Here is a 27169-nt window from a genome sequence, read left to right as displayed (position 1 = left end):
AATGTGGCTGATTCTTTTGTAGTTTAGTGTGTTGTGCTAGCCCAGATATTTTTGTCTTTATCCTTTAATAGTATGGAGATGCCAATGAAGACTGAATAATATATGAACATTGCAGTTTCATTTCATCATAACAAAAATTACCTATTCTGGGCTGGAAAAAAAGACAACTAGACGGCAGAAGGACAGTACAGAAAACCTGCCATCTATTAGTCATCCAGATTTCTGGAAACCAGATCTAGTACATATAACCATTATCCAAAGTATATCAATAATAGCAACAACAATAAAACATTTAGGAAATAAATACTAATTTATTTGGCCAGAAATAATAATTTGCATGCAAAAACAAAGTACTGAGTGATACCCAGCCAGAAATTAATCACTTAAATCCACTGATTTTCAGAAGAAGAGGATTTAAATCTGTTCCATTTAAATTATTGAAATTTTAAAGCAATTTATTTGATTGGCTGACACCCAATAGATTTTAAAATACTTTAAATATTTCTGCAATCCTTCTTAATCTTCCTGGCTCTATTCTGGAATTAAATTGTGTATTGTAAAGCCAGGGCAAATGCATTTGAATGTGATCTTGGTTTATATATCTGTTAATTGTTTAGGATTAGAAACTACATTCTGCAAATTTGTTTCTGCCAAACTTAAAAGAACTAAGCCCTGTTCTGTTTAGCCATCACTTATTGAAACACACACTCTTGCTGGATTTACACATTGACTTGAGCCAAGACCTCATTATACATGATGCAAGAAGCTTGGATTACAACTTTTAGTTTCTGTAAAACCAAAATGATTGTTATTCTATGTTTGTATGCCAAACACTTGTTTCAATCATGTAATGGAGGTAGATGGAGGCAAACAAAGTCATTACCAAAAGCCAACATGGGTTTGTCAAAAACAGATCATGCCAGACAAATCTTATTGCATTCTTTGACCAGGTGACAAAATTTGTGGACCAGAGGAATGCTGTGGATATAATTTACTTGGACTTCAGTAAGGCACTTGATAAAGTAGACCACAAGCTATTACTTGATAAGATAGAAAAATGTGGGTTAGACAGCATCATCACCAGATGGATTCGTAGCTGGCTGACTGGCCGTACTCAGCGTGGGGTCCTCAATGGAACTGCATCTACATGGAGGGAAGTATGTAGTGGGGTGCCCCAGGGCTCGTGTTCTGAGGCCAGTGCTCTTCAACATCTTCATTAATGATTTGGACGAGGGGATAGATGGAGAACTCAACAAATTTGCAGACAACACCAAGCTGACAGGAATAGCCAACACACCAGAAGATAGGCTTAGTAAAAACACATTTATTCTCATTTCTCTAGCTTTTCCTTTTCCTCTAGCTTGTTAATTTATTTTGTTCTATTGATTTGAAACTTATGCCCTTTTCTCATAAATTCTTATGTGACCTTATGTTCTATTTTTATTCCCTGCTACAGGGTAGTCCTCAGCTTACAGCAGTTCATTTAGTGACCGTTCAAAGTTACCACGGCACTGAAAAAAGTGACTTATGGCCAGTTTTCACACTCACAACCAGTGCAGCATCCCCATGGTCATACTGTATGATCAAAATTTGGATGTTTGGCAACTGACTCATACTTACAATGTTTGCGGTATCCCGGGGTCCTTTGATCACTTTTTGTGACCTGCTAACAAGTAAAATCAATGGGGAAGCCAGACTCACTTAACAACCTTGTTACTAACTTAACAATTGCAGGGTTTCACTTAACTGTGGCAAGAAAGATCGTAAAATGGGGCAAATTTATTTAACAAATGTCTTGCTTAACAACAGAAATGTTGGGCTGAATTGAGGTCTTATGTTGAGGACTACCTGTATTATTGCTTTCAATCCTTAAAGCCATTCTGTAAACATAGGATTATCAAATGAAGAAGCTAGCGTCATTGACAAATACTTACCAGTTCTTCAGTCCTAAAATAGGTCAGGTTCCCAATTTTTTTAAAATGGTTAGGGAAGGCTAGTGTTCAACAGAATATGAAAAAACATCCGTTGTTGTGGGTTTACATACATATTGCTGTAACTAGCAAGTGAAGACTATATGGGAAGTCCTTAACTTACAGCCTTTTGTTTAGTTTCTTTTGGCTCAAAGTTACAACAGCACTGGAAAAAGTGAATTATGATCATTTTTCACACTTAATGACTTTTATGATCAAAATTCAGATACTTGGTAACTGGCTCATATTTATAATGGTTGCAGTGTGCAGGGGTCATGTGATCACCTTTTGCAAACTTCTGACCAACAAAGTCAATGGGGAAGCCAGTTTCACTTAACAACTGTGGCAACAAAGGCTGTAAAAAGAAGTCAAATTCACTTAACAGCTGTTTCCCTTAGCAACAGAATTTTGGGGCTCGATTTTGGTTGTAAATCAAGGGCTAACTGTATCTTCAAAGCAATTGGTAGCCTTTACCAAAGCAAGAAAATGAGTGGCATATATTATCCCTCCCCCAAAATAAAAACAAATTGTCGTATTTTTCAAGGGGTAACCTAATTATGCCTGCAGGAAAATACTTTGATTTAATTTATAAAGCCTTGTAGAAGAGATCTGGTAAGAGTACTTTTTCAAGATATTTTTCAAAGATGGATCTTACGAGAGTGAAAAAAAAACCACAGTATGTCAGAATCAATATTATAACTCATGGGTGTATAGGTTTGCTAAGATATCTGGTTTGTTTACCTTGAACTTAGCAAGCTTTGTGGACTCAACCCTTGTGATTTAGTCAGCAAACGATTATTTTAATGGTCCATTTTATTTATATCCTAGCTTTCCATTCAGACATGCCATGAAGCCTTTCCTAAACTGTTGTCTTACTAACAGGAGGATTCAACTCCATTTTGAACAAGCTGAACTGAAAGTTGAATTTTCTACTGACAAATAGCACCTGTGTGTTGTCTGGATTCAAGCTCAGCTTCTTCTCATTCATCCAGAATACACATTGCTTTCTTGGAATTAGATACTAGGAAGCAGTACGGTTGGGTTCCATCAACATATTGATAGCATCCTAACCCAGATAACATCCTCTACCAGTTTCCTGAAGATGTTGAATAGCATAAGGGATGAATGACACTGAACACTGGACAGGCCTATGGCCCTTCATTAGGGCCATAGGCTGTGGTGGCTCAGTGGTTAGAATATAGTATTACAGGCTAATTCTGCCAACTGCTAGCAGTTCAATTCTCACCTGCTCAAGGTTGACTCAGCCCTCCATCCTTCCAAGGTTGCTAAAATGAAAACTGAAATTGTTGGGGGCAACATGCTAACTCTGTAAACCCCTTAGAGAGGGCTGTAAAGCACTGTGAAGTAGTATATAAATCTAAGTGCTATTGTTATTGCTATTGCTTTCTAGGCACAGCTCAACTGAAAAAATGCAAAGGGCCTGTTGCCCCAAGGCCTAGTCTTAATATTTGCTCCAGACATATGCCAATTTTAATAGCATTAATTATTAATTATTGTGAAGAACTCCAGGACAATTCAAGCTAAAATTTTCCCATCCAGTTGCTATAAGTTATTCACCAAGGCAATCTCAGTCATTCTTGCTAAAAGCTTAGCCTTAGATCAAACTTCAAATCTAATGTTTCTAGTATACAAATAGGACAGCCTGCCTCTAGTGACCCTCACCTCTATGAAGATAGAACTTGCAGTATTTTAACCAAGCCGCCCTTATGCCACCTAATTATTCCGAATCTTATTTTTGAAATGTATTAGATAACTGGGGAGAAATTAAGTTGTACAAAACTGAAGAAAGTTAATTAGAATAACATCTGTAGTAAAATCAATGCACCTTGATCCATGATACAGCTGTCAGTTGACGCTGAAAACAATTTCTATTACCTTAAACATGTTTATTTTTTTTTTACAAAACATGAATGTCTTCTCATATTGGCATTTAATCAATTTATTACATACATACATACCCTGCCTGACCAAATTGGATGGGCAGAAATAAATTGGAGAAAATGGTTTCTTAAATTAGCCAGCCCCAAGCCATGAAGAGGTCTAAAGGTGATAACCAGCACCTTAAATTGGAAACTGGAAACCAATGTAGCTCACAAAGCAGTGGGGTTGTATTGAATACCCAACACCCTTTACTATCTGTGCAGTTACATTCTGCACCAGTTTAAGCTTCTGAATGATCTTCAGGAGCAGCCCATGTAAAGTGCATTGCAGTAGTCCAGACGAGAAATTATGAGGGGCATGAGTGAAGCAAATTTTTTTTTAAAAGTATGTGGGGTCCTCATTGAATCAGACCAAAGAAATTCAGGAAATCATAGTTAACCAATTCATGTTTTATGCATGTAGATATCAGTTCAATTATTGCAATTATTCAAAATTGTTTCATTGACTTCAATGGTAGTTTCTCCTAAGTAGTTTCAATTTTTTTTGTCAAGAGGTTTATTTGAATTTTCATTTACATACTGTAAAACTTAACACTTTTTTGGCTTTGTAGCTATAGCTTTCTCCATCTAGGTCACAATTCTGTGCCAGATTTTTCCTTCTCCTGAAGTTTATACTTTACTTTTTGCTCTCACATCCAGCAAAGATAGATTTTTAAAGTATATCAATTTAGGTTAATAATTTTTCCCTCCTCAGAAATACTGGTTTCATAGCTAGCTTTAAGAACATAACACTCAAACAGATTTACTAGAATCAAAACAAAAGACAGCATTGTTCACTTTAATACAGTATTGTGTGAAATAGAATTTTAGCAGGAACAGCAAGTCTTACAGGGACTAAGCTATGCCTGTTACTTTTAATACTGTATAATGAAGGGTTAATCTTTTGTAATACATGCAATATATACCTCTAGCAACTTAAAAAATTGACTATATTCACATAATACAATAAACCTGTTCTGTACCAGCCTGCTACCGGCCCTGCAGAAAAGGCAGGGACAACCCCTTTACAAACAGCGCGATCCAAACCGAGTTCCATCCTTAGCCCTGGAAATCCATTGGGGGACTTCGAGCCATCACTTTCTCTTGGCCCAATTTACGGTCGCAGGATGGTTGCTATGGGGCACATTTGATTTGTTGCTTAGATTGTGAGCCGCCCTCTAGTCTTCGGAGAAGGGCGGAATATAAATGGGATTAAAATAAATAAATAAAAAACAAAATAAAAAAAAAACGGAGTAACGTGCCTTCAATTCCCTAACACAGCGTTTCCCAACCTTAGGAACTTGAAGATGCGTGGACTTCAACTCCCAGAATTCCCCAACCAGCATAGCTGGCTGGGGAATTCTGGGAGTTGAAGTCCACGCATCTTCAAGTTCCTAAGGTTGGGAAACGCTGCCCTAACAAAAGGCAAGGGTGCAAATTCCAGAAATAGAAACATTGAGATGTTTTTTTTTGCTTCTGGAAGCAGTGGCGTAGCGTGGGTTGTCAGCACCCGGGGCAAGGCAAGTAATTTGCACCCCCTAACCCGTGGATTTTAGCACTCGAGTCTCTTCCACTAGATTAGTTAAAGAAACCCTTACCCCCTAAGCACATGTATTGTTTGTTATGAAAATACTGATGTAATTAAAGTAAAATGCATCTAATGCGCCCCCCCCAGATGTTGCGACCGGTGCGGCCGGCCCCCCCCCTGCACCCCCCACGCTACACCACTGTCTGGAAGAGTCACCACGGGACAGGTTTTGGCCAGCACATCGGTCGGCTGCCTTTAATCCTCTCACAGCCCACGTCGGCCCGCGAGACGCTCATCCTCCCACCGCTCTTCTCCGTCGAGAGGCAGCGTCCCCCTTTTTTTTTTTTTTTACCTTTCCTGACCTCCGCGCCCCGCTCCCTTCCTCACTCGCAAAGCCCCGCCTCGGAGGAGGAGGGGGGGCGTGGCGCAGCTTCCCAGGCTCCTCCCCTTCGCTTCATCCGAGCTGCTTTAGCGCCGGCTTAAGCCGCTTCTCGAAGCTCCCGAGGAAACGGAGGAGGTTTGGTAACGAGAGCGGGCAGCGGCTGCCCGCCGTCAGTCGGCGCCGCCGCTCCTGAGCGCGCTCGCTTGGCTCGTCCGACGCTGGGCGGTGGCTGCGCTGCGGGAGCTGCTGGCTCTTCGGCGGTCCCGGTGAGTTGCTTTGGGTGAGAGAGCGCCCGGGCTCTCCGCCTGGTCCCGGCAGGCGAACGGAGCCGGTGGCGCGTGCGGGGAGTCTCTTCCATCGAAGCCCGCGGCGGCGTTTGGAGGTGCGGTGCGTCGCCAGGGCGGAAATCTCCAGGGAGCTGAGAGGTTGGAAGGACGGGCGAGGAAAGGGAATTAGACGAGTGGGTGAGCTGCAGACCTTCCTGGTTTTTACTCAGTGGAAGATCTAGAGCAGCGTTTCCCAACCTTAGGAACTTGAAGATGCGTGGACTTCAACTCCCAGAATTCCCCAGCCAGCGTAGCTGGCTGGGGAATTCTGGGAGTTGAAGTCCACGCATCTTCAAGTTCCTAAGGTTGGGAAACGCTGATCTAGAGCAAATTCGACATCACCTCCCGTATATTTTACCTTCTGTGTATACATGTTGCCTTCTGTGTGCTTGCTGCTGTCCCTCCACAGAATGAAAATAATAATAATAATAAAAAACCCTTCCAGTCTTTACTCATGACGTTTAAGCAAAGGCGGATAAAGAAACACTGGGGTGCAGAGTGTTTTTTCCCCCCTCAGCTAACTTACCGAGAAAATTTGGGCGTGATTGTGTTAATTTGAGGACCGTTCAGGTGTTCGTGAAGAAGTGGACGGAGGGAAAGATGTCCGACCACTCCTTTCTCCGACCACTGTCAAGTGAGGAGGAGGAGGAGGAGGGCTACAACGAACTGGGTTAGAGCTATCTTTGCCTTTTATTTTTGGCTTCGGACGTTAGGGAGTTAGCTTGTTCAGTAGGGCTCGGATTTAAAGCTGGTTTAAACGAAGCCCAGCTTGAAGGAGAAATAAGAATGCAAGTTCTGAAAACCAAAGTGCAAAGGTCTCGCTTCGTTGTTTCAGAAATTAAAGAGAAAACCTGTATCTGAAATGAGCTTTGCCTTGAACAGAGATGCATAATCACTACAATGTTCCCAGATCATTTTATGCAAGCCTGCGTCAACTTTTTGTTTTTCCATACATGCATTTTTCCCTGGCAGCTTGTGGGAGTCAGCATGCAATGGATGGCCCACCTCTTAGATGTGGGAAAGTAAAGTGTGCGTAATTCTGCTTCTATCACATATATATTATTAGTCACTTCTGCTTTTCTGCCACCTCTGGCTGAATATATATCAGTTATTTCCTGACACTCTTCTGCTATCTGTGTTCCTCGTAGCCACTGCCTCTTCTTAACGAGGACAGGATGGAAATCAGATAGTGTGGAGGTTTGTTAGGCTGACAGTGTTTTCCTGTACCCCTCACCCCTTAACAAGCCAAAGCGACTAGTATCCATTTGTTTAAAACAGTGTTTCTCAACCTTATCAACTTTAAGATATATGGACTTCAACTCCCAGAATCCCCCATACTGGCCATATATCTTAAAACTGCAGAGGTTGGAAAATTCTGGTATAAAGGATACGCTGGGAAGACCTCTTGTAATAGATGAGGTAGGCTGGAGAAATGAAAAAGGAAGGTAAATTGAAATTTGTAATTACCCCCTCCCATTTAATTTTAAATGTACGAAGACTGCTTCAAATGGTTCTTTAAAAATTTAACATTTAAGAATTTGGGATGATCTGCTGGCTTCATATAATGCTACTGCCTTTTAAAATAAGGTGAGAAGTAAAGATGTGTGTGATAACATGTTCAATTTATTTGTATCTGCTGAGAAATAATTACTTTCTCCACCAAATGGAAAGTGATAGTAGGGAGAGTAAGGTGAAAGATATAACATGGGAAATTGAATGATCATAGCTTATTGTGGTTAATGTAAATGCATAGTGCAAGCATGGTCAAGATAAATTCTAACTCTACTATAGTAATTGAACTTTTTTGTGCATAGTAGTTTCTACAACTTAATTTATTTTCTTTTGGTTTAAAATATATAACTTTACCCATTATGGATTAACATTATCTGTGAATCAAGTAAAGAATTAGGACTGTTCGAATCATGGTTAAAATATTGCTATGCTGTGTGAAATGAATTTAGCAAATGATTATGGTTCTATGGTTCCTGCTTGTTGCTGGTGATTATAACTGGTGATTATAAGCCCTGGATACATCCATACAATGCATTAAAGGTGATTACAAATGTATCAATCTTGGTTATTGATTTACCATGTTGTGAACCTAGACTATTTGGTTACTCTGTTACAATATTATAATGCAAATCCAAACAAGCTAACTATATGTGAAAATAGTAAACATTTGGAAATAATTTTTCTTCAATATCTCTGTCACCTTCAGAATTAGATATTTGTGAGTGAAAAATCCAGAAGGTTAAAAACAAATATTAATCAATATGGGAAATTATTGGAGGACAATAATACTTACTGTAAACTTATTTATTTATAACTCTTCTATGAAACTCATTTCCAATTGACTCTGAAAAACATAGAGCAGGGGTCTTCAACTTGGCCCTTTTATGACTTTTGGACTTCAACTCCCAGAATTCCTCAGCCAGCATGCCTGGCTGAGGAATTCTGGGAGTTGAAGTCCACAAGTCATAAAAGGGCCAAGTTTGAAGACCCCTGGCATAGAGCATATGTTTGCTCCTGTTCCAAATTTTATATTACCATCTATTTTTAAAGGTCAGTACAAAGAGCAAAAGTACTGCCCCTGAGGCTCATGATAGAATATATTTTTGAATCTCAATCTCCGTAATCTGCATTATTCTCATAAAGTTCAGTGTAACTTCCACTTTTGAATGTGAAATTGATTGATTTAAATTTCTCTTTACAGAGCAATAATTCAGTTAATATCAGCTGTATATTTACAGCAGGTGAGAGGTATTTAGTGAAACTATTGTTGTCACTCTAGGTTTAGTCAACTAAAAATCATTCACTTTGCCTGGGTGATACACCTTATTGTGATAGTGCAGAGAATTTGGTGATAACCCAAAGAGGATTTTTTTGCAACTGTATCTAATTCAGTTCTTCTACATCAAGTAGGCTAAAGCTATATGCTAATTAAGTTGCACTAATTTGGTATATGAGAGCAGTTTCTTTCCTTCATACCTATTTTTGGTATTATATTGCTTTGCATAGTTTCCATTATCCAAAAGTCACAACAAAAGCTTAGATTGCTTACTTGCTGAACTTCCTGCTTTGTGCCTTTGAATTTTTTGAATTTAGCTCAGGTTCAACTGCAACTAGGCACTAACTTTCATGAAACAATTTTCAAAACTAAATATCATTTGAAAGAGCAACTACCAGCCTGCAACTATGACATTTTTCAAGAATAAACCAATGAAAAATATGTTTGCATACTTAGTTGCTTCAGGTGTTTAAGACTTATGTGCATCTGCTCATTGTTGCATACAAAAGTGAAATCATACTAAAAGAGCAGAATTTTAGAGATGTGGGCTGTGTCTTATTTGGATTAGTACTGCTTGCTTTGTCCAAACGATTCTTTTTTTAAAAAAAAATATCCAACTGAATTAAAGAGCTAAACATTCCACACATAATCTCATATTTTTACATGATGCGGTTCTATACAGGTTTATAGCTATCTTTGCCTCTTCATACTGTTTTGATAAGCACACTGAATTTATTGGCAATAATAAAATCAATAGAATGTATGTGTGCATTCTTCTTGTTAGACCAGATTTGATTTAAATCAATTTTTCATATCCATATTTATTAGAAATCTATTTCAAATTCAGACTGAGTTCCTACACAAGGCTGTAATATAATTTTGTAGATTATATAAACCCAGCCACTGATATCTGTTGAGAATGGTTTATGGCTTAGCAAGGTGTATGTATCCAGTAATTGTAGCTTATTCAATAAACTCTGATTAATTGAATTTATGGCTTAATATAGCTTTTCCCATTTGGTGCTCCCCAGATGTATTGGAATTACAACTCCAACAATTAACAGATGACTTGACATTTTGAGAGTTGCAATTCAATGTATCTAGAGTTTCTCAAACTTGGCAACTTTAAGATAAGTGGCTGGTTTGGGAATTCTGGGAATTGATTAGAAACACTGATTAAGAGAATATCAAGTTGAGGAAAAGTAGCTTAACATGATGCATTAACCCAATTGGAAACTACAAATATATTTGCATGTTTGCTCTGGAACTGTCCTAACTGAATTTGATGGCGGTGTTTTCAAGGAAATGTCGTAGGATTGCGGTATTTCACTTCCAAAGATTGTCCTGTCCATGACAATTTATGAATAAACCCCTCTGAAAGTAATGTAACTTCTGGTCACATATACATAGGCTTTGGCTCCATGTACCACTTGTGAAAATATACTTTAAGCCTTTTCAGATGTTAGCTGGAACTTAAACATAAAGCTTCATACTCCCCTTATCTGCTTTTTGGTGAAGAACTTAGCTGCTTGGGAAACTGTTGGTTTTTGTTTTTATTCTTTTAAAGCAACAATTTCCAACTCTAATGGTTATAAAGATAGGTACCCGGTGATGGAGAGACAATTGCCTATTGAGGTTTTGGAAGCTGGAAGAGGTTCCACTCCTCTCAAATAAGCCCATTTACTCAAAAGATGCAAAATTCAACACCAACCTTTGGTGACCTTTAAATGCAACAGCAATGGAAAGAAGCTGTTTGGGGAGTCAAATGCTTGGAGAGCAGAATGAGGAAGGCAGCTCCTGATTTTTTGCCTGTATTCTCTCTCTTTCTGGAGAAAATCTGATCTACAGTTGCAAGAAAAAGTATGTGAACCCTTTGGGATTATGTGGTTTTTTGCATGAATTGGCCATAAAATGCGCTCTAAACGTCATGTAAGTCACAACAATAGAAAAACACAGTCTGCTTAAAATAATACTACACAAACATTAGCTGTTGTCATGTTTTAATTGAAGATAAGATGGAAACATTCACAGTGCAGGATGGAAAAAGTATGTGAACCTTTGGACTTAATAACTGGTTGACTCTCCTTTGGCAGCAATAACCTCAACCAAACGTTTCCTGTAGTTGCAGATCAGACCTGCACAACGATCTGGAGTAATTTTGGACCACTCCTCTGCACAAAACTGTTTCAGTGTAGCAATATTCTTGGGATGTCTGGTGTGAATTGCTCTCTTAAGGTCATGCCACAGCATTTCAATCGGGTTGAGGTCAGGACTCTGACTGGGCCACTCCAGAAGGCGTATTCTGTTCTGTTGAAGCCATTGTTTTGTTGAATTACTTGTATGCTTTGGGTCATTGTCCTGTTGCATCACCCATCCTCTGCGGAGCTCCAGTGGCGGACAGATGGTCGTACGTTTTCCTGCAAAATGTCCTGATAAACTCTGGAATACATTTTCCCATCAATGACAACAATCCGTCCAGGCCCTGAGGCAGCAAAGCAGCCCCATACCATGATGCTCCCTCCGCCATGTTTTACTTTGGGGATGAGGTTTTGATGTTGCTGTGCTGTGCCATTTTTTCTCCACACATAGTGTTGTGTGTTTTTCCCAGACAACTCAATTTTGGTTTCATCTGTCCATGTTTGAAGTTTGCAAAAGAGCACCTGGATGTTCCACAGCATTACTGGCAAAATATACTGATTTAAAGCAGGATCAAGAAATTTGTGTTTGGCTGGGTATTCCTGATGGTCAGCACTCAGCAGCATCAAACGTCATGGCTAATGATGGACATACAAAAAGCAATGGTCCAATAACATCTGTACAACCAAAGGTTCCCCATCTCTGACACATACAGCATCTGAATTCTCTCATGTTCCAACCTTCTTCACAGATTAGCAGGATGAAAATATGAAAGCACAAATCCTTCCCAGAGCTCCTTTTCAGTATTTCAGAAATAATGTCTGAATGGCTTTTAGTTTAGGATTTTATTAATCTGAATGCTTTAGTTTGTTAGTGACCTGAACATATAGTAAGAAAAGTTGCATAACAATTGTTTCTTCTGCCCAAGCTTTTAGGTGTGCAGTGTTGGATTTAGAAACATCTGAACGCTGTGGTTATTTCCTAAGAGACCTGAGGTGGTAAGTCCCAGTTATGATTAAGACTTTTATCTTCTGTAATTTTATGTTGCATGTGCATCCTGTATTCTTCTGAAGCCAGGGTCCATATATGGACCATTCCTGCTATTTTAATTTTAATTTGTTTACTATGTTTATGTTACTTTACTCTGTTTTGAAATTCCAATCACCCTCTTTAGAAATCCTAGCTATCTTGAGATTATTTCTTCAATGCAGACGTAAGTAATAATCATCAATGTCATCCTATTAAATTGTCAGAAGAATTTTACCATATAACAGTTTTAATTTATTGTGAAATAAATGGCCATTCCATACATTTGGATTTTTAAAATCTATTCTGAACATCTGGGATAATCAAAAGAATATGAACTTTGCCCTGCACAAACTAAACAAATGGAAGTTAAATCTACCACATAATGTATATGGAACATTCCTTGTTTTGATATCCAGGATCTCCATTTCATCCCTCCTTACAGGGTTTATATCCTTCAGAAACGTGCTCTGCCCTAATGGATTATTTTTATTCTGTCCTTCCCCATGCCTACAGGTTATTTTTCCCCACAAATCTTCAAATCTTGAGATTCTCCCACACCAGCTTTTCCTCAGATATAGGCAACGCCCTTTTGGTTGTGTAAGTGCCAATATTCATAAGTTCATCGGAGTTATAGAAACAAAGGAATATCTTCTTGGCCTGATGCTCTGTTTTGTAGCAGCTTGATAAAATATTTAAAACGGTTGTTGAGATGGGTTAATGAGATGCTGCACAAAGGCTCTCTTTCAACATGGGGAGGGATTGAATGATCTTAAGGTCCCTTCCTACCTTGTGACATTTTTTGTGAGAAGTAAATGTTGCATTTGATTGGCATTAAAGAAAGACACTCGTGTTGTGAATGAGTGTGTTAAAAAAGAAAGATAATTAGCCAAATATAGAGGCTGTTCCTAAAATCAGTCTATATGATGACCAGTTTTCCCCTCTTCAGGTTCTTGATGTAGCTGGCTATTTTTAACAAGGTTTCTTTATTAGAAAACTGGTTTTTCATTGGATTCTTTGGTACCATGGATTCTTTGCCTATGGTACCAGTTATATTTCTTTCTCTGATCTATTCTCTGCAATATATGAATGGTTGTTCCACATATAAAAGAAATAGTCCTATATATTTATTTTATATTTGCCAACAACAGAATGTTTCATACTCTGCTTTATTGAATCTTTGTGCTACAGAATGTTTATGTTTGTACTTGGCTCTGGTGCTGATCATATTGCTTCTGTATTTTACATCTGCATGATAATTGTACTGCTATATTTTGATCAGTTTCCCTGGCTGTATTCCAGCAAATAAAAGCATTGCTGAATGATTCGTTGTGCTTTGTCAGAAACTGAAACCCAATGTCTGTCTGTAAACCCACTTTGTGCCATCATAACTTGATTGAATCCCATTTTCACTTAGAAGCAATTTGGGGTCTGTTAATGGTTTTTGTTGAGTGACCTGATTTTCTTTACTGCTGTCAGTTGACTCCGCTTTATGGCTCTATGAGAAGTTATTTTTTCCAGAAATACCTTGAATGCCTTTATGGCTCCTTATATGTACATCAGATTTACTAGAAAGTTAGAGCTTTCACAAGAAGTTAAAAAAGTAAATGTATACCTGAAAGCATATTAAGTCCAATTTTAATCTAATGGCATGCAATGTCTGAATTCCGTTTCCCCTGAGAAGTCATCTAAGGAACGTATCTTTATGAGAATAATTCAAGATATGTTGGCTTTGCCCCATTGTGCTTTCTTTAATGTTCCTGGCTTCTCATCAGAGACCTGTCAAAGCAATGTCATCTGATCAGAGTCTTAGTATCTGATGGTCAACAAAGGCCTGGGGTATTTGCGAGACCACCTGCTGCCATTGGCAACCTCCCATTGCCCGGTTCACTCCCACAGGATCGGCCTCCTCAGAGTTCCGTCGGTTAAGCAATGCCGGCTGGCGACCCCCTAGGGGGAGAGCCTTCTCTGTGGGTGCACCGACCCTCTGGAATGAATTGCCTCCGGAGCTGCGGATGGCCCCCGACCTTCGGTCCTTTCGCCGTGACCTGAAGACATGGATGTTTCAACAATCGGGCCTGGACTGACTATGGTTTTAAATTTGGCTTTATGGGGTTAAATTACTATGTATTGAACATATCTACTGTTTAATTCTTTTTTAAATTTTGTATTTTCATGTTCTTTTTTAGTTTTTATTGTTGTGAGCCGCCCTGAGTCCTTAGGGAGAAGGGCGGCATATAAATATAATCAATCAATCAATCAATCAATCAAATGTAGGAGCAACTATCCAAGGCTTTGAACTATGAGTTAAGAATCAAGAATTTATCTCAGATATTGTAAATTCTGAAATGTGTCAGAAAGTAAGTGCCTGGAGACTTCTTTTTTTGGTAGATCTTTGAAAAATCTCAAAGAACATTAATAATAATAATAATAATAATAATAATAATAATAATAATAATAATAATAATAATAAAAAAATATTATTATTGTTATTGTTATTATTATTATTATTATTATTATTATTATTATTATTATTATTATTATTATTTTATTTATATACCGCCCTTCTCCCGAAGGACTCAGGGCGGTGAACAGGGCAGATATATAAAAAATACAAAAATACAAAAGTTAAAAGAAAATTTAACATATGCCCAACTAAAAACAGTAAATACATATATTAAAAATGACAATAAAAACCCAACCCATCCCCCATCAGGCCATGATATGATCTTTAGACTACAGTTGCATTTTTAAGTAGCCCAATTGATTTATCCATTTTTAAATTTATTTTCACATATAAAAATGATGTATATTAAGTTTTAAAGTATGTCTCTTTTGATTATAGAAAATGTGAGAAGTTAATTATATAGAAAAGTTAATTAGTTTATTGTGAAACTCTATTTAGTGAAGTGAGAATGTTTTACACTTACCACTGCAAGTCACTGAAATATATGCTTCATCTCTATTTTTATCTTGCAATTTTATCTCCCCCTCGCTATGTAGGTAGGTAGGTGTGAAAAGAGCTGCCTAGTGGCCTAGTGGAGAAGACACTTGCCTCACTTAGAAGGTTGAGAGTTCAATCCTAGTAGCAGCAGATGTTTCTCTCTCCTAGGGCGCAAAGAAAAAATATCTGCTCTGAACTCCACATGGAGTCAGGAAGGGCATCTGGCCAGTAAACGCTCAGCTCCATCCATTTGCCCTGATTTTACCCCGAATTTACAGGGTCATAAAAATTTAAGATGAGCACCAGCCCCTAGAGCTGGAAACGACTAGCACGCATGTGCGGGGGAACCTTTACCTTTACCTGACATCTCATTTTGCAAAACATGAAGGGTGATTTTCTGTGCCCTTACTGCTGTGCATTGGTTCTAACTGCTGATGATTTCTCCATCAGCCCTTCATGCCCTTCAGGATCACTAGTAATTGCAGACAAGCTATTAGTAGAAACAATTTAACAAATGATTTTGCACTTTAAAAATATCTTGCAAAGCAAAATCTATGATGATCTACTATGGGCAGGAAGGATACTGGCTCATGTCATGTATAAACTTACTGGATGATGGTAACTTTTCTTTTTCTAAGAGTTGAAATGTGTTAGCCAAAAATATTTTGTACTGAAATCTCTGGACCAGGCAGTATAAAATAAATGAAATGAATATATGACTGTCAATATTGGGCAAAACTGTCCTATCTTTATTAATAATCCCACGGGCTTACGTAAGCATGAACTCTTCTTTCTTACTTAAGCTACTTCATATAAAATCTGATTTTTGCCAACAGGAGATGCTTTCCAAACAATATAATCATAAAGCACATCAGAGTTTGCTGGTTTTAGAAGTAAGGTTGTTTGCAGTACTAATGAACACAAAAAGAGGGTAGCCAAAATATGTGAATTTCCTTTGGAAGTTCTACATACTCTTTCACTGCTGGAACAGACAGTTTTAGATATGAGTTACCGTATCCTGTTCTGTGAACTCAATGTAACTTGTAAACCTTGTTTAGAGTATAATTTAGCACAAATGATAGTAACATTCATGGTTTGAGAAGAATGCAGGCCATGAAAGGGAAAGACCACCAACCAAATCTCAACTCTGCTATATAGATTTGGCCTTTAATTAGTCTGTCCCCAACCCAGTGCTCCAGAGGCTGGGGCTACTAGAGGCCAGGCTGGATAGGAATACAGGAATGTGGCAGTCCTAACATACCTGGAGAGTGTCATGTTTGTGAAAAGCTGTCTTTATGCTTCCAGAATAAAACAATAATAATAGAGTGTATTGAAGCAGCCTACACCAACCTGTCATTTTTCAGATGTATTGGGATAGAAACTTCCTGAATTTCCATCCAGAAAACTCAGGAGATCCTAAGGACAAAGATTGGCAGAACCTGGGATAGAAAGAACGGGACAGGGGTTAACAGAAGCATTAGCAGAGAGATAGCTATCTGCAAGATGATGGGTGTGGCATTTCAATCAAGGTCTTGCCCAAGGCCATGATTGTAATGCAGCATCCACATCTTGCAGATTTTAACACATTTTCTCACCCTCATCCCTCAGCAGATATCCCTGGGGAATAATATTGCTCTGCAAAGCTTTAATGTCAAGCCAAACCCTAAGTTGTGGTAACATGATTGATTTCAGATTTGGCAGACCAACTTATCTTCTCTTGAATTGAACTACAGCTCCCTTATCTCTCTATTGCATTTTCTTCCAGTCTTCTTGTCATGAAAAATATCTGAGTAACTTGAGTAATAAGCTGCTAGTCTTTTATTTTTTAAAAAAGCATACTTATTACTTACTGTAGGTACATATATACAAATAGCTTCAGCTAAATCTATTTTTTTAATTTTCAAGGCTTCTTATGATTTAATTTATTCACAAAAATGCTGTTGATCATTCCCTATCTAGTCTGGATGGGATAATGTTTTTCATTCATTAATTGTATTCCCATCCTACTTCTTATATTCTATAGTTTCTTGGAGCTATTTTTTAAAATATTTTTTCTAGTATTGAAATTTAGAAGAGAGTTATGAGCAAAAAAACTTGGCACCCCTTCTCCCCCAATATTTGATAACGGAAAACCCTAATTTCGCCCTTCTCAGTGGCAAAGTAGCTATTGCTGAAAATAAATTCTTGATTTTTTTATTACATTTCCAAAATTAGTTTCTTGAATTGAGGAGTTGGCCTTTAAATGGCATCCAAATGAATTTTCCACAAAGTGTGTTTGGGAGCAAAGGAGTAAGACAAAGAATGAACAAGAAAAAAATATTTTTTAAAAATTTGTTGTTAGCTGCGAAGTCGTGTCCGACCCATCGTGACCCTATGGACAACGTTCCTCCAGGCCTTCCTGTCTTCTACCATCTTCTGGAGTCCCTTTAAGCTCACGCCTACTGCTTCAGTGACTCCATCCAGCCACCTCATTCTCTGTCGTTTTAAAAAATAATATACATTAAATTGAAATGAATTAAACATAATATTATTTGTTAATTTAAGAAATGTATATGGCTACCCAACCTTAACAATGTGACTCTGGACAGTATATAATCAAATGTTACTCAGTAAAGACTCAAATGTAATATGATTATTCTTCATTGGTTATTTTTTTTTTCCTCTTGGCATCTCCTTAAAAGTTGAACAATTTGGTGAGGGGTTTCTGCAGGTGCACACAAGGGGGGGTGCTATATAGGCCTAGTACCTCTGGTTGTTTAGCTTTGAATTAGAATTATGAAATATAAGAATTGGAAGGAATCTTGAAGATCATCTAGTCTATGCCCATTACTTAATAATTGGCTAATAATCTTAGGACCCAAAGGTGCTGTTTTCGAAAAGGCAACTGGACTTTCCCCCCCCCCCCCCTTTGATTTCTTTGATTCTGAAGAACTGAAGAAGCTTCTTGGATAAGAAATGAAACACTTACAAAGAAAAAACAACAAGAAGAAAGTCCAGTTGGCTTTTGGAAAAAGCACCTTTGGGACAACCACGACCTGGATAATAGAGAATATCCATAGACGAATCTTAGGAGGAAGAAATCCAAATCCCTTTCTGTGCATGCTTAAAAGCAAAAAAGCATTTTTATTCATTGCTCTGCTGTATTTCATATGCTTTATACCCCATTTTATTCATATTCATATTTGAGATATGCAAACCATAAACTACCCTCCTCCCCATACAAAACTGTTTGCCAATTTAGCTTTCTAAAAATCCAGTCTGAATAAATGCAGTCTCATATTTACCGTTCAATCCAATTAAATTGCCAACTTGACTTTACACCGAAAAGGAAATTGCAACTGCTGCCCTTATGCTGAGTACCGGTATATTTATTAACTCCAGTTTGGTTTAGAAAACAATCCTTTTACTTTATATTATATATATTTTTAAGTAAAGTCAGCATCTATAAAGCCAGAAATACTTGCCTGACTGTCACTTGGGAAAATTAAAAAAAAACAACAACAACAACATGAGATATTTCAGTGATAATGAAAGCTTTTGCATGGGCATGTAAAACTGAATGTTTTGTAGTTTGGCAGTAGGGAGGTGAAGGTTGATCCATTCCTGTTCTGTCAAGGTCAGGAGAAGAATTGTTTAACCAAAGTTGTTGTGGTTAAAGGAACCCCACAGTTGCTGAAGGGAGTTTTCCTTGAATCCAAAAGGGCACTTGCAGAACCTTTTCTTTTGCTGCAACCACATTTGGAAGACTAAACAATCCTGCCCCTCTCTCTCCTCCCAGCTAAAAGGCTTCTCCAGCTTTCTCTGAGTAGCTATTTATGTATAAGCAAATGTACAATGTTATAATCAGGGCTTTTTTCTCGTAGAATGCTCAGAACGGAGTTCCGGCACCTTTTTTGGATGGAACCTTGTAGGGTAGGCAAGGTGGGTTGTATGACGTGTGAGTTCCGGCACCTTTTTCTTTTACAAAAAAGCACTGGTTATAATAGAATAATGATCTAGCCTAGATTTGGTGGTGTGAGGTTTCCCAATTTAAACTTAAATTAAATTTTAATTTTTATTGAAGAAACTTTTAACAAGATAAAAAACAATGGCAATATTAGAAAAAAAGAAAGAAAATAAAGATAGTGAATAAGAAAGAAAATAAAACAAGAAAAGGTTATAAAGAAGTGATTTCGGATCATTTATGCAGTGGTAAATTTATTTATTTATTTATTTGTTTCGATTTATATACCGCCCTTTTCCCAAGGGACTCAGGGCGGTTTACAGGGCAAATTAAAACAGTGCAATGTACAAATTAAAATAAAATAAAATTAATAGCCCCAAAAGAGTTTAAAATTTAAAATTTAAAACCTCTCAGTCCAGGCCGGCTAACTCAAATAGCCAAGTTTTTAGGTCCCGGCAAAACGAGCGAAGGTTGGGGGCGATCCGGAGTTCCACAGGCAGTTGATTCCATAGGGCAGGCACGCCCACCGAGAACGCTCTCCCCCTGGGGATCGCCCGCCAGCACTCAGTGACCGGCGGGACCCTGAGGAGGCCCTCCCTGTGGGAGCGCACGAATGCATTTATATTTTACCCTTTCTCTCTAAGATTGCACCAATTTAACCTTTGAAGGATGAGGGTTGTACTTTTATTTTCAAAAAGTTTTTTTAACCCCCTATTCTGTAATAAATTAATGTCCATCTTTTCCTTCTTACTCTTACATTTATCTCATATAGTCTCCTAAATCTCCTCTTGGATCAAAGTCCATGTTGTAAGCTTTTGAGATCAGAGGCTATGCTCTTCTTGTTGAAGCACTATTCACACTATGTATATGAATGTATATTTATGTATGCACAGGTCTGATTTCCACATTAGTCTAGGATGGTTTGAGTCAAGCATTTAAAGCTAGTTCATCCCCGAAGAAAAATAAAGAAAAGAACTTTGGAATCAGGAAGAAATTGCCTTGTCATATCTAACAACAACACAGTTTTGTTGAGCTGTACTTTCTGACACCATGTTTTCTGCTGCATCAACTGTTAGACAAATGTTATCTGTTATCTGTTATCTGACGTGAAATCTGTCTTCCCCAATTAGACTATTTCCCATTTCATCTTCTTTCCATTCTTTTGCTTGTTCATTCATAGATAGATATGTGCATTTCTATAGATTTATGCTACACAAACACAAGATGTACAAGGTTTTTAAAATGGCATTCTAAATTGTGTTTTGTGATACATCACAAAATGATGCTCAGCTTTACTCCTCCCCCCATAAGAATCAACAGCAGAAGAAAGCTAGAAGATAGTGTATATACATCCATACATTCACTATAAAGAAACAAGATAATCTGATTTCATGGTTTATTTCAAAACAAGAACTGCACCTATGTATCTTTGATATAAAAATCCATTCCCAATCATTTCCTGTGTTTCCTTTATTTCAATGCAACTGTGTAATTAGCAAAATAAAATGATTCTGTTACATAGTGTTGGGAAATGCCCAGCCAGGCAGGGATGAAGACTCAATTAGGAAGATTAGCCATGAATCATTGCACAGCTACGAGAGATCCATCCCTAAGCTCCATGGAACCTTATCTGTTTGTTCCTAAGAGAAGGCAAATAGTCTGAGAAGATTCTTGTATTATAGGCATAATACAACAGAGTAATTTATTTATTTATTTATTTATTAAATTTTTATACCACCCTTCTCCCGAAGGACTCAGGGCGGTGTACAGGGCAATAAATATCAAAATGTAAATACAAAAGTTAAAAAAGAGATTAAAAAGAATTAAATAATTATGCCCAATAATACAATACTAAAAGTGTGTTAAAACTAATTCAACCCCAAACCCATCAGACCAGGCCAGATTGTTCAAATAAATAAGTTTTTAAATCACACTGGAAGGAGCGCAGCTTGAACTATACATGTGTGTGGGTCTGGTTGTTTGTGCCTGACACATAATTCAGAATAAGAAATCCTTGATGGTTCAATGTGCATTATCTAACAACTGGCCAGTAAAATCCTATCTAATTTTTGACTACTTGTATCTGAGGGCAAATACTCATTTTTCATTCATTTGGAACTTGAAAGGTGACTGACTCACCTGATAATTTAATCTCTAATCATTTGTATAAATAAATCTTAATATTTCATACTGGAGAAGGCAAATATTTGGGTATTGATTGCTAAAATGAGAACATGTTTTATATGCTGAGAAAATGATTTTATATGAGTTTATATCACAACATCACACACACACATATACATACACATACACACATACAGCTCCTGTAATCAGAAATACTGTTTTTTTCCTATTGACTCTTGGATTAATGCAGATTTAATGGAGATTATATGTTCTGTATCTTCTCTAAGGAATAATTACTCTCACCCCCCCCCCCCTAAATGATTTGTGTCTGGAACAAACACTGTGACTTAGTTTATACACACACTATGTCAACATGTGATTTGTTTGGTTTTATCAACATATGATGTTAACACAACCAACTATAGTTTATTCATTTAATCATATTAAACATACTATGGTTTAGCATGCTATATAAAACCAGCCACTGGTTCTTTCCGTTGATTCTCAGAAAGCTTGAAACATTGGCTCATGGTGAGAACAGAATGTCATGAACTACAGGTGGCTTTTATTTCTAGGTCAGCGATTGGACTGATGATTTCAGTAGCGATATTTTAGAGGACAATAGGATTTAAGCAAATGGCAAGATGCTTAGACTTCATTCTGTTCTGAGACATTGTAAAAAGTCTTGGTTTATATTTCTAATAAGTATTAAGGTATAGTGATGGTCCTTGATTTACAACCACAGTTAAGACCAGAATTTCTGTTGCTAAGCAAGGTGGTTGAGTGACTGAAACCTAATTTTATGACCTTTTTGTCATAGTGGTTAAGCAAATTACTGCAGTTGTTAAGTGAATCATATGGTTGTTAAGCAAGTCTAGCTTCCCCCATTGACTTTGTTTGTCAGAAGCTGGCTGTGAAGATTGCAAATATTGATCACATGACCTCAGAATGCTACAACCATTGTAACTACATGCCAGTTGCTAAGTGTCTGAATTTTGATAAGACTGCTACATTGATCATAAGTGTGAAGACTGATCATAAGTTGTCTTTTTTCAATGCCGTTATAACTTAGAGAATATTGTTTCTTTTAGTGGTAGCATTGTATACTATTTATTTGGTTGTTTTATTATAAAACTCATCGGTGATTAATTTTGAATTATACATTTACCATGTACAGGGAGTGCAGAATTATTAGGCAAATGAGTATTTTGACCACATCATCCTCTTTATGCATGTTGTCTTACTCCAAGCTGTATAGGCTCGAAAGCCTACTACCAATTAAGCATATTAGGTGATGTGCATCTCTGTAATGAGAAGGGGTGTGGTCTAATGACATCAACACCCTGTATCAGGTGTGCATAATTATTAGGCAACTTCCTTTCCTTTGGCAAAATGGGTCAAAAGAAGGACTTGACAGGCTCAGAAAAGTCAAAAATAGTGAGATATCTTGCAGAGGGATGCAGCACTCTTAAAATTGCAAAGCTTCTGAAGCGTGATCATCGAACAATCAAGCGTTTCATTCAAAATAGTCAACAGGGTCGCAAGAAGCGTGTGGAGAAACCAAGGTGCAAAATAACTGCCCATGAACTGAGAAAAGTCAAGCGTGCAGCTGCCAAGATGCCACTTGCCACCAGTTTGGCCATATTTCAGAGCTGCAACATCACTGGAGTGCCCAAAAGCACAAGGTGTGCAATACTCAGAGACATGGCCAAGGTAAGAAAGGCTGAAAGACGACCACCACTGAACAAGACACACAAGCTGAAACGTCAAGACTGGGCCAAGAAATATCTCAAGACTGATTTTTCTAAGGTTTTATGGACTGATGAAATGAGAGTGAGTCTTGATGGGCCAGATGGATGGGCCCGTGGCTGGATTGGTAAAGGGCAGAGAGCTCCAGTCCGACTCAGACGCCAGCAAGGTGGAGGTGGAGTACTGGTTTGGGCTGGTATCATCAAAGATGAGCTTGTGGGGCCTTTTCGTGTTGAGGATGGAGTCAAGCTCAACTCCCAGTCCTACTGCCAGTTTCTGGAAGACACCTTCTTCAAGCAGTGGTACAGGAAGAAGTCTGCATCCTTCAAGAAAAACATGATTTTCATGCAGGACAATGCTCCATCACACGCGTCCAAGTACTCCACAGCGTGGCTGGCAAGAAAGGGTATAAAAGAAGGAAATCTAATGACATGGCCTCCTTGTTCACCTGACCTGAACCCCATTGAGAACCTGTGGTCCATCATCAAATGTGAGATTTACAAGGAGGGAAAACAGTACACCTCTCTGAACAGTGTCTGGGAGGCTGTGGTTGCTGCTGCACGCAATGTTGATGGTGAACAGATCAAAACACTGACAGAATCCATGGATGGCAGGCTTTTGAGTGTCCTTGCAAAGAAAGGTGGCTATATTGGTCACTGATTTGTTTTTGTTATTTTTTTGAATGTCAGAAATGTATATTTGTGAATGTTGAGATGTTATATTGATTTCACTGGTAAAAATAAATAATTGAAATGGGTATATATTTGTTTTTTGTTAAGTTGCCTAATAATTATGCACAGTAATAGTCACCTGCACACACAGATATCCCCCTAAAATAGCTATAACTAAAAACAAACTAAAAACTACTTCCAAAAATATTCAGCTTTGATATTAATGAGTTTTTTGGGTTCATTGAGAACATGGTTGTTCAATAATAAAATTAATCCTCAAAAATACAACTTGCCTAATAATTCTGCACTCCCTGTATTGTTGACCTGGTGGTGATTTAAGTAAGCCATATTTAAATAATATATGTAAAGCCAACTTATTTGAAATATGGTAGAGAAAGACAAGAATAGAATAGTTGGTGACATCATTTATTAATCATTCATTGTACATTGTAGCTACTGTTGGACTAGATAACAGAAGATATTTGATATCTGGAGATAATGTGAACTTTGTGTAGATACTTGACTGAAATTAATGGTAGCCATGGGTTGCTTGTTCATAACTCTTATTTTAAATTCATGAATGAAGGCAGTTTCTTAGTATTCAAAACATGAAAAAACTAAGTTACTTATAGATTGCTGATTCTAAAAAAGCGCTAAAGTAGTTAGTTGTACAATGGCTACTTAAGCATTATAAAAAAGTACAAGCTTCACCCAAAATTTACCACCTACTCATATATGCATGTAATCTATATATAAATGTACAGACTTAAACTTACTTGTTTATGATTATGTGCTATTAAGTCAATATTGACTTTCTTCAGAAGGAACCACAACCTGGTTCTTCTCGACTTCCAATGGTGCATCCATTGCTGTGATAGGGCCTTCTCAGTGGTTGCGCCTACCCTTTGGAACCAGCTGCCAGTGGAGCTGAGGACTGCCCCTGACCTCCGTTCATTCCGCCGGGACCTGAAGACCTGGCTCTTCGAGCTCTCTGGCCCAGGCTGAGAATTAATCTTAATTTTAACTGGGGTTTTATTTATGCAGCGACGAATATAATTTTTTAAAATTTGTTTTTAACTTTTGTATCTTTGTTTTTTAATCACCCTGTAAACCGCCCTGAGTCCTTCGGGAAAGGGCGGTATATAAATGTAATAAAATAAATAAATAAATACTTGAGTCCATCTACTTTGCTCTTGGTCAGCCTCTTCTTTTTGCTCCTAAGGCAGAGACAGAGTGATTAGGCCAAGGTCACCCAGTTGGTTTCATTCCTAAGGCAAGACTAGTACTCACTGTCTCCTAGTTTCTAGTCTAATGCTTGCAGTTGCCCCTGAAAATAGGCACCATTCATCTTTCAGATTCCCCTGTTATTTCAAACTGCTTTCCATTTTGAGATAAGAAACATGCATACACATTTACAGTGTATGGGTTTTGTGGTGCTTTTTCTTTTTTTAAAATTTTTGCCTATTTATATCTATCTAGAGCCAATAGGGAGGAGTTGGTATTATAAATGTATAGGCAATGTATCTGTTTGTAAAATCAACTAAAATAAAGCTCAGTGCTCTATGCTCTTCATGCAGGTGAGGAGGTGAGGAGCCAAAGAAAAGCAAGGCCGAGCAACAAGGCTGATTGCCTCCCCAGATCTATTGCATCTGGTGAACGTGAACTGTAGCAGCTGCTGTAGCTTCAGGATTCCTTTTCCTGGGGCTTAAGTGTCATTTCAGTGCACAGCTCAATTACTCAGCCCTAGGATAGAAACACAGATTAAAGAAGTTGCCTCAACTAGAAAATTTAAAACATAGTTTTTAACACTGAACTTGTCCACCAATACACTGCTGCTTGTATTTATGGTACAAATACACTATTACCTATTTTGATTCTTCGGTGTAGGTCTTGTTGAAAAAAATCAGAGGTTCCCAGATTCTGAACCAGAAAATTTACCTTCTGTTGGACCTTTTAACCCTGGATGTTTCTATGGGAGGCTCTGCTTATAAGCTGCACTAGTATATTTTTTTTAATGAATCTAAAGTTTTCAGAAAACTATTCACATTCCGATACCTTTGGTCTAACCATGAAATGGACAGATCCTTTGCCATGCAAAGGAACAGAATACCTTTAATAACAGAATACCTTTAATAGTCAAAGTGCTGGTCATTATCTTTAGAGCTCTTTTTTGACCTAGGAGTGGGATATATTGAACAATGATGGTCAGAAATGAATTTGCCTGCCTGGTTCGGTCATCTGGAAAGTATCTTCAACAAATACATCCATAACAGTTTAGGCAGCAGATCTTTTCCATCTTAACCCCCAGCTCTTTGGAACACACTTTTTCCAGATGTGGCCCAGTTTGGTTAGACTTTCCACAAGCAACTACTGTAAAAGCTGTGTTGTTTCAACATCCCTGTGGCTCTAGGTAACTGCCTATAGCAACAATTAACTTGGAGATTTGTACTGTTGTTTTTTCTAACATTGCTTTTTGCTGTTGGGCATTGTTCTGGATTGGGGTTAGTTTGTAAAGCCTCTTAATAAAATAAGTGAATAAATACGTTTTGGGAAACTGATCCTTGATGATTGGGGATGGTAGAAAATGTTGCATAGCATACTAGAAGGTGCTAGGTAGGTTAGAAATGTTTTAGTAATAACAATAGACTAGTAACTAGAGACACTTTGGCACACAATTCTTACGGTTTAGAAAATTATTCTTTGGATAGGTGCCAGTTGTTGACAAGGCAACTTTGAAAAGCATTGAAAAATTAATTTACTGCTTTGGGGATAGGTAATAAAATTACTCTGGCTTGAAAAAGCTGAGGTAAGAAGCAGTTCTTATTAGAGAAATATAACACAAAGGAGAATATCTTCAACTCTAGCTTTAATATAAAGAAAATATAATTAGGTAAATATTGATTTATTTATTAAAACATTGTGTAATATTTCCAAAAAGGCAAGAAAGCTAAATGTGTATTCTGTATCCCAAAGGGCTGCTTTTGAGATTTTCATAGGTATCTGAACAAAAAACATGACTCTGGATTCTGAATTTATTTTAAAAATATTGTGTATAGAAAGACAGTTCCATTTTGCAGAAAGCAATGGCATTTATGTTCAGGCCTTGCATTCTTCATGTAGGGTAGTTTTCAGATTTAGAATTGCATTGTAGGCCAAGCCAAGATAACAGATTCTTTGCAAATTTTTCTGTGACTGCTGCTGCAGGGGGAAAAAAATCAGTGTACTGCAGTTTTATTAACCTTATTTTACTACAGCTTCAGTGCTAGATTAATTGTTCTTGGACGCTTTCCCCAAACTCATATAAATTGTTGAAGAACTTCTGTTATGTAGGAATGAATGTTGTAAGAAGTCCTGTATAAGTTGTTGCTGGATACCAGTATTGCTTTAAGCCATAATATGATCATTTTGCCCATGAATTAAAGTTACATCTGAACCACGCCATTGTATGGTAGTTTAAATAAACTACAGTCTAGTGTCCTATTTCAGACATAATTTTAATTCATTGACAAACCAATGTTTAAAACAAAGAAAAGCTTAATGTGATGTATGAAGCTAGCATTCTCTATCACAATCAGGTCACAAGAAACATTCTCCTGAGTTGGGTCCATCTGATCTATCTCACAGTGCTCAACTATTGGGGGA

The 27169-nt window shown here is 37.7% G+C and overlaps 2 protein-coding genes across 8 annotated transcripts in view; both read left to right on the top strand.

The window, feature by feature from the left end:
- Positions 1 to 1430, top strand: part of ACTR5 (actin related protein 5) — a 43821-nt gene extending 42391 nt beyond the window's left edge. Inside the window, exon 10 of the transcript XR_014491945.1 lies at positions 72 to 1430. The gene's annotated coding sequence lies outside the window, so the exon portion shown is untranslated. The remainder of the gene's footprint in view (positions 1 to 71) is intronic.
- Positions 1431 to 5894: 4464 nt separating this feature from the next.
- Positions 5895 to 27169, top strand: part of PPP1R16B (protein phosphatase 1 regulatory subunit 16B) — a 117269-nt gene continuing 95994 nt past the window's right edge. The window contains exons 1-3 of one of the 7 annotated variants that reach the window (XM_083358030.1): positions 5964 to 6086; positions 8860 to 8899; positions 11999 to 12068. The gene's annotated coding sequence lies outside the window, so the exon portion shown is untranslated. Of the gene's footprint in view, positions 6087 to 6133; positions 6285 to 8859; positions 8900 to 11998; positions 12069 to 27169 lie in introns of those variants that run through there. The other 6 variants (XM_083358032.1, XM_083358029.1, XM_083358034.1 and 3 more) reach the window with 6 other exon arrangements.

Source organism: Vipera ursinii (assembly GCF_947247035.1).
Source record: "Vipera ursinii genome assembly, chromosome: 3".
Taxonomy (NCBI): Eukaryota; Metazoa; Chordata; class Lepidosauria; order Squamata; family Viperidae; genus Vipera; species Vipera ursinii.
The sequence above is the reverse complement of the archived record's forward strand: the minus strand, read 5'-3'. Positions and strand labels throughout refer to the sequence as shown.